General features: G+C 36.1%; 1 pseudogene; it reads left to right on the forward strand.

The window, feature by feature from the left end:
* The first annotated feature begins 7,945 nt into the window (after window positions 1–7,945).
* Window positions 7,946–8,063, forward strand: LOC136381695 (U2 spliceosomal RNA; annotated as a pseudogene).
* Window positions 8,064–8,413: the final 350 nt, after the last annotated feature.

Raw genomic sequence — 8,413 nt, forward strand, 5'->3', positions numbered from 1 at the left:
AGTTTATTGACTAAAGAGAGAGGGAGAGAGAAACATCTATTTGTTGTTCCACTTAGTTGTGCATTCATTGTTTGCTTCTTGTATGAGTCCTGACCAGGGATTGAACCCATGACCTTGGTGTATTGGGATGATGCTCTAACCAACTGAGCTACCTGGACAGGGCTTGTTGTAAATGATCTTAAGATATAAGGCCTATTTTCAGCCAGGCAGTGCCTTAACCATTTGACAATATTATTTATTGTGTTTTCTAATCCTACATCCTGTGCTCATTTTCCTCCTTTTAATATTATCTGATAATAGTATCAGAGAAGGTAATGGAGAATTTTTCCTTCACTCACAATAATTTTGACACTAAATGTATGCATTTTCCACCCAAAGAAAATTTCCAGTTTCTGCAGAAAACAACCGGATGTCCTATAATATAATTTAATTCTGTAACTACTTGAAATTAGTGTGAGACTGCATATTTTAAGGGCTCAGAACTACAAGACTGTCCCCCCCACTTCAGATGTCAAGCACAGGTAGTGGGTGTCCAGGTGACTTACACTTTTGTCTAACTTGGTTACAAATTGGGGGTTCAATAATTTGCTATAATGGTTCACAGAATGCAGGAAACACATTTATTATGAAGGATACAGATGAACAGCCAGATGACGGGTACATAAAATGAGGTCCAGAAGGGTCTGAGCACAGGAGCTTTTGTCCCCATGGTGCTGGAATGTACCACTCTCCCAGCATGTAGATTGTTAACCAGCCCAGAAACTTTCTAAATCCCAGTTTGTTTGTTTTTTCAATGTGGTTTCATTATGTAGGCATAATTGATTGTTACTTAATATCTAGTTCCTCTCTGCTTCCTGGAGGAGAAGGGCTAGTTAGGAAGGGGTTGAAGCTGAAAGTTTTAAGCTTCTGATTATGGCTTAGTCTTCCTAGTGACCAGATCCGAACCTGAAGTTATTCAGAAGCCCACCATCTTTAGAACAAAAAATGTTCTAATCGCCTGAGAAATTCCAAGGGATTTAGGAGCACTGTGTCAGGAACCAAGAGCAGACACCAAACATATATTTATTTTTTTTTACTGTTTATTTTTATTTTATTTTTAAAGTGAGAGGAGGGGAGATAGAGAGACAGACTCCCGCATGCACCCGACCGGGATCCACCTGGCAACCCTCATATGGGGCCAACACTCAGACCAACTGAGCTATCCTAAATGCCCCAGATCCATCACTAGAACCAATCAAGCCACTGGCTGTGGAAGAGGAAGAGGGAGAGAAGGGGGAGAGGGAGTCGGGGAGAAGCAGATGGACGTTTCTCATGTGTGCCCTGACTGGGAATCAAACCAGAATGTCTGCATGCTGATGGGCACTCCATCCACTGAGCTAGCCATCCAGAGCCTATATATTAATATTTCTTATCTATCACAGAAGGACATTCTGAATTCTTCATTTGGTCTAACTACCTAAGAAAACTTTCACTCTGTTTAATCAAAGATTCCTACTTTTTTTTTTTTATTTTATGAAATCCCCTCTGTTCCGGTGAAGCATATTCTGGCTGAAGTGGTTTGAACATCCAGGATCTCCCCTTACACAGTACATTTCTGTTCCAGCAGTGGTTACTGAAGGGCTCCATAAAACCCCTGAAGTCCCAGGACACACAGTTTAAAAACCATAGTTTTTAAAGAAGAATATAAATGATTCAAGTGTCTGTTAGCTAGCGGGAGCTTCCTTTTCTATAGTTTGCATCAATTACTCTTTCTCTCTCTCTCTTTCTTTCTTTCTTTCTTTCTTTCTTTCTTTCTTTCTTTCTTTCTTTCTCTTTTTCTTTATTTATTTCATTCTTTCTTATCTTTTTTTTTTTTCTTTTTGGCTTCTGGCTCTGGCTATAGTGCTAAAAAATAGTCTGGAATCTCCAGGACAACTTGTTCTGATGACAAGGAACATTAGTTGGTTCCTAGATTTATATCTTGCTCTTGAAAGGCTGGTCAAGTTCTCCAAAGACATCAGATAGAGCCACAGGCTGAGTAGCAGCTAAAACCTAACATATTGAAAATCAGAAGAAACCAAGAAATGTCAAGGCATTGACTGAATCTTGAAATATGTGTGTGTGTCATGACTAAATTTTGAAAATAAAGTGAAGAAAATAAAAACAAATATCTCCAAATAGCTTAATTTCCCCCTGTATCAATCAGGGTCATTTCTACCTAAGAGTTAAAGAACTCAAAATATTAACAAATTTTTGAGTGTTCAAGATATAAACTGGATTCCCATGTTGTCTAATATCCTGACCCTCTCCACTTTTTTAAAAATACAAATGAAAAGTCTTCATTGTATACTATTGGTACAAATCTGATCCCATATTGGGAAAGAGGTTGTATTGAAAGAATGAAGAAATAATGCAGGAGCATACGTTCTATTTCTCTCTTGCTTTTTCCTCTTCTCAAAGCATAAGCAGAGCAGTTTGGAGTTTAGTATTACCCTACCGTACCAGAACCTTGACATCATGGTAACAAAGGTCTTTTGATATTATAACTTCATTAACTTAATACCTAATGTAGTGGGTTAATATGTTTGGCAACTGTTGTGTTTTGTTAAGCACTGAACACAGAAGCATCAGAATCCTATTTAGCTTTATAAGTAAAGGCACAGCTGTTCTTTTCCCCAGGCTGCACACCTATGATTATCTTCTAAACACTGTATCTCAGAAATATTCCAGTATGCTTTTTATTTTTATTTTTTAAGTTTTCTTTTTTGTGCTGATGAGATTCTTAGCAGTCTCAGAAGGCTAATCAACTTTCTCTGCATGAATGAACTTAATCTTCTTACATTTTAAGCTCATTCCATTCTAGGAAAAACTGTTTCCTTTCTAGCTCACATTTGGACCTGTCTGAAAGACCCAACCTTGCTGCCAAGAAAAGTTTTTCTCAAGGTGAGTGTATTTAGTGAACTTAATGAATTTGTTTGAGGCAATAAGAACAAGTGCATATTTTGGTTTATTAATTTTTTTTCTCAAATGATAAAAGAAAGTTTATTTAGACTGTAATACAGGTAGAAAAAGTGAGCCAGCTGGGCTTCACAGCCTCAGGAAATAAGATAGAGAGGCAGAAGAAGAACGCTTAGAGTTTAGGAGAAAGAGAGAAATGAAGGTAATGAACTTAAGGAAAGAGAGGAAAGGGAAAGGTGCAGTTGTGTTTCCAAGAGGGAGAGAATGCATTGGTTCATTCATATTTTGTATTCATTCAACAGTATTTATTGAACACCTACTGATTGAATGCCTGATCATGGATTAAATATAATTCAACATTAAAACAAAAGTATATTATGTCGGTGATGTCAGAGAAATGGTGCCATTAGGAGGGCTCCTGATACGTCTCCCCGAAATCTCAACGACTAGAGACAGAAAAACAATCACAGGAGCATCTGAAATACACATACACCAAACAAAGGTCTGCGATCTAAGAGAACTTGAAAGAGAGACGTGATATTTTTTATGGTCTCTTGCTCTGCACGCAGTGGTTGGGGCAACTTCCTGCCAGCTGATACAGGGCAAAAAACACATTCCTACGGAGCAGACCTCAGAGAACACTGCAGAAGTTGGGCAGGCTAGGCTGTAGGCTTCTTAACAAGGGAGAAGCCTGCAGAGAGCAGTCCCATGGAATGCTAAGGAAAATTTAACTAGACATACCTGGAGAACCTTAGAAAGGAGCCTGAACAGAAGTCAACTTGCCCCCTACCTGCTTAAGCTGGTGGCTCTGGTCAGCAGAGCTATCATACTCAGGGCTGTGCTCTAAAAGGACCTGGAGGAGGGACTTGGCAGCTTTTAAGACCTCCTGTTCTGCAGGCAGTGACTAGGGCATCTTCCTGCCAGCCAGTACAGGTTACAAAGTGCAAAAAGCCTGGGAGGAGTGGTTCTGCAGAGTGCTGAGGCTTACTAGACATGCCTGAAGGCTCATAGAAAGACACCTTGAGAGCAATTGGCTTCTAACCCTGCCTGATTATGCTGGCAGCTCTGGCTGGCAAAGCCTTACCAAGAACCCTGCATTAAGTGGGGATAGAGGGGGGATTTGGCAGCTTTTAGGGCCTCTTGCTCTCCAGGCAGTGGCAGGGGCAACTTCACAGCTGGGTCACCAGGCTGCTGGTTCAGGAAGGAGAGACTTGAAGAGAGGCTCCGGGAAAATGGACTCTCCCATTGTTGGAGCCTCCAAACTTGCCCAATACCCCGACTACCAATGAGACTGAAGCCTAGTATATGTCATCGCCATAGTGACACATCAACTGCAAATCTCTACCTAAGCATGCCACAGGGGCAGAGCCTGGGGTACAGTGCCACCGACCAAAAAGAGAGAGAAGAAGGAAGAAAGGAAGAAGATAAACTCTCAAAATCAAGAATAATCCAGTCTATAACTTTTTTCACTTTTTTTCTTTTATTTTTTATCTTTATCTTTTTTTTTCTTCTACCTTGGTCCTTTTATCCTCTTTTCATCTTATTCTTTTCTTTTCATCTTGAACTCCATTACCCATAGGTGTTACATTTCCCATTCTTTTTTTTCTTTCTCTCTATGAAGATTACATTCCAAAAACCTAACTTTCTCTTTTTTTTCTTTCCTTTTCTCTCTTTTTATTCTTTCCCTCTTTTTTGGTTTCATCTTTTCTCTTTTACTTTTTCTCTTATTCAGTCCTCACTCACAAACAAATTATTTTATTGTGCATTCAAATTTTTTCTTAGTGGCATTTTGTGTGCTTTTTACTTAGCTTTTTATCTCATTAGCATTCCCCTCAACACTGGCTCTCCATTCTATGTGATTTTTGTTCCACTTAATACAATAGAATTTTTTTCTTTTTCTTGATTTCTTCTTTTCTCTTTCACTATAGCTCTCATTCAACCGTCACTTACAAGCAAATTATTTTATTCTTGATCCAATTTTTTTCTTGTAGCTTTTTGTGGGTCCTTACCTTGTTTTTTGCCCCTTTGTCACTTCTCCCCAACTCAGGCCCTCCATTCTAGGTAGGTTTTATTCCATTTAGCACAATATAATTCTCAGTTTTTCATGGTATTACCTCAAAAAAATAATTTTTTATTTGTTATTAATCCTTATTAGTGTTATTAACAAAACCACTCTCAAATGCAATTAATGAAAAGGAAATTGAATATCATTAATACAAAAGACAGAGATGTAGCACAGATAGATGAGGAAAAAATCTATAGAAAAAATTTTTAATAGATTGGAAACCTTGGCGTTAAATGACAGAGAATTTAAAATAGAAATCCTAAAAATACTCAGAGATATACAAGAAAACACAGAAAGGCAATTTAGAGAGCTAAAAAAAAAAAACTCAACAAACAGAAAGAATATATTACCAAGGAAATTGAAACTATGAAAATGAATCAAACAGAGATGAAAAACTCAATTCATAAACTGAAAAATGAGGTAACAAGCTTAGCTAATAGAACAGGCCAGATAGAAGAGAAAATTAGTGACATAGAAGACAGGCAACTAGAGGCACAACAGAGAGAAGAGGAGAGAGACTCACAAATGAAAAAAAATGAGAAAGCCCTATAGGAATTATCTGACTCCATCAAAAAGAGCAACATAAGAATAATAAGTATATCAGAAGGAGAAGAGAAGAAAATGGAATGGAGCACATAGTGAAAAAAATAATAGACAAGAACTTCCCAAGCCTGTGGAAAGAACTAAAGCCTCAAATTCAAGAAACAAACAGAATACTGAGTTATTTTAACCCAAAAAAACCTACTCCAAGGCACATCATAATGAAATTGGCACAACCCAATGACAAAGAAAAAATTCTCAAGGCAGCCAGGGAAAAGAAGAATACAACATATATAGAAAGGCCTATTAGATTATCATCAGATTTCTCAGCAGAAACTCTACAAGCTAGAAGAGAGTGGACCCAAATATTTAAAGTTCTGAAAGAGAGGAACTTCTAGCCAAGAATATTATACCCATTAAAGCTATCCTTTAAATATGAAGGAGAAATAAAAACATTCACAGATACAGAAAAGATGAGGGAATTTATCATCAGAAAACCCCCACTTCAGGAAATACTAAAGAGGATATTCCGACCAGATACAAAGAACAAAACAAAACCACAAGTAAAAGCTTCACCAAGAACACAGTAAAATCAAATTTAAACTGTGACAACAAAAACAAAAAATGGGAGAGGACAAAGATTAACAATAGCAAAGGTGGATGGAGTGCAGAAACACTCATGAGATAGTGTACTACAATGACGATGGTAGTAACCCTTTCCATTACTTAATGGTAACCACCCCTGAGAAAACCACAGAAGCACATGACTTGAAAAAAGAAGTAACAGAGGAAAGAAATATGGATTACAACCAAACAAAAACAAATGATAGAAAAACAAAAGAGAAGAATCAAACAAGATACAAAACTAACAGAAAACAATATATAAAATGGCAATAGGAAATCCTCAAGTGTCAATAATTACACTAAATGTAAATGAATTGAACTCACCAATAAAAAGACACAGAGTAGCAGAATGGATTAAAAAATCCAATTGTATGCTGCCTACAAGAAACACATCTAAGCTAAAAGGGTAAAAACAAATTCAAAGTGAAAGAATGGAAAACAACACTCCAAGCAAATAACATCCAAAAAAAAAACAAAAAAACAACCAGGTGTAGCAATACTTATATCTAACAACGCTGACTACAAGACAGCAGAGGTAATCAGAGACAAAAATGGTCATTTCATAATGATTAAGGGGACATTGAATCAAGAAGACAAAACACTTCTTAGTATATATTCACCAAACCAAGGAGCACCAAAATATATAAGACAGCTACTGACTGACCTAAAAACAAAAACTGACAAAAATACAGAGACCTCAATACACCGCTGACGGCTCTAGATCATTCATCAAAACAGAAAATCAATAAAGAAATATTGACCTTAAACAAAACACTAGATCAATTGGATATGATAGACATCTAAAGGACATTACATCCTAAAGTGCCAGAGAATACAATTTTTCTAGTGTACATGGAACATTCTCAAGAATTCATCATATGTTGGGACACAAAAACAACATCAGCAAATTCAGAAAAATTGAAATTATACCAAGCATATTTTCTGATCATAAAGCCTTGAAACTTGAATTCAACTGCTAAAAAGAGGTAAACAAATCCACAAAAATGTGGAAACTAAACAACATACTTTTAAAAATGAGTGGGTCAAAAAAGAAATAAGCACAAAAATCAAAAGACACATACAGACAAACAAAAATAACAATACGATTTAGAATCTCTGGGATATAGCAAAAGCAGTATAAGAGGGAAATTTATATCACTACAGGCTTATATGAACAAACAAGAGAGAGCCCAAGTAAACCACTTAACTTCACATCTTAAGGAACTAGAAAAAAGAACAAAGACAACCCAAAACCAACAGAAGAAAGGAAATAATAAAAATCAGAGCAGAAATAAATAAAATAAAGAACAGAAAAACTATAGAAAAATTAATAAAACAAGGAGCTGGTTCTTTGAAAAGATCAACAAAATTGACAAACCGTTTGCATGATTCATCAAGGAAAAAGGAGAAAGGACTCATATAAACAAAATCCAAAGTGAAAGAGAAGAAATCACCACAGATATCATAGATATACAAAAAATTATTGTAGAATACTATGAAAAACTATATGCCAAATTTAGCAATATAGAAGAAATAGATAAATTCCTAGAACAATACAATCTTCCTAAACTGAGTCAAGAAGAAGCAGAAAGCCTAAACAGACCAATAAGCAGGGAGGAAATAATAAAAACTATTAAAAACTTCCCCTAAAATAAAAGTCCAGGGCCAGACAACTATACTAGTGAATCCTATCAAACATTAAAAGAACACTTGGTTCCTATTCTACTCAAAATCTTTCAAAAAATTGAAGAAGAAGCAATACTTCCAAACACATTTTTCATCGCTTCTCGGCCTTTTGGCTAAGATCAAGTGTAGTATCTGTTCTTATCAGCTTAATATCTGATACGCCCTCTACCCAAACACATTTTATGAGGCCAATATAATACTCATACCAAAACCTGGCAAGGACAACAAAAAAACCCCGAAAACTACAGACCAATATCTCTAATGAATACAGATGCTAAAATACTAAACAAAATACTAGCGAATCAAATACAACAACACATTAAAAAATAATACATCATGATCAAGCGGGATTCATCCCAGAATCACAAGGATGGTTCAACATACATAAAACGGTTAATGTAATACATCATATCAACAAAACAAAGAACAAAAACCACATGATCTATCAATAGATGCAGAAAAGGCATTCGATAAAATACAACACAATTTTATGTTTAAAACACTCAACAAAATGGGTATAGAAGGAAAATATCTCAACATAATAAAGGCCTTTTATGATAA

Source organism: Saccopteryx leptura, chromosome 9 (genome assembly GCF_036850995.1).
Source record: "Saccopteryx leptura isolate mSacLep1 chromosome 9, mSacLep1_pri_phased_curated, whole genome shotgun sequence".
In the NCBI taxonomy this organism is placed as follows: domain Eukaryota; kingdom Metazoa; phylum Chordata; class Mammalia; order Chiroptera; family Emballonuridae; genus Saccopteryx; species Saccopteryx leptura.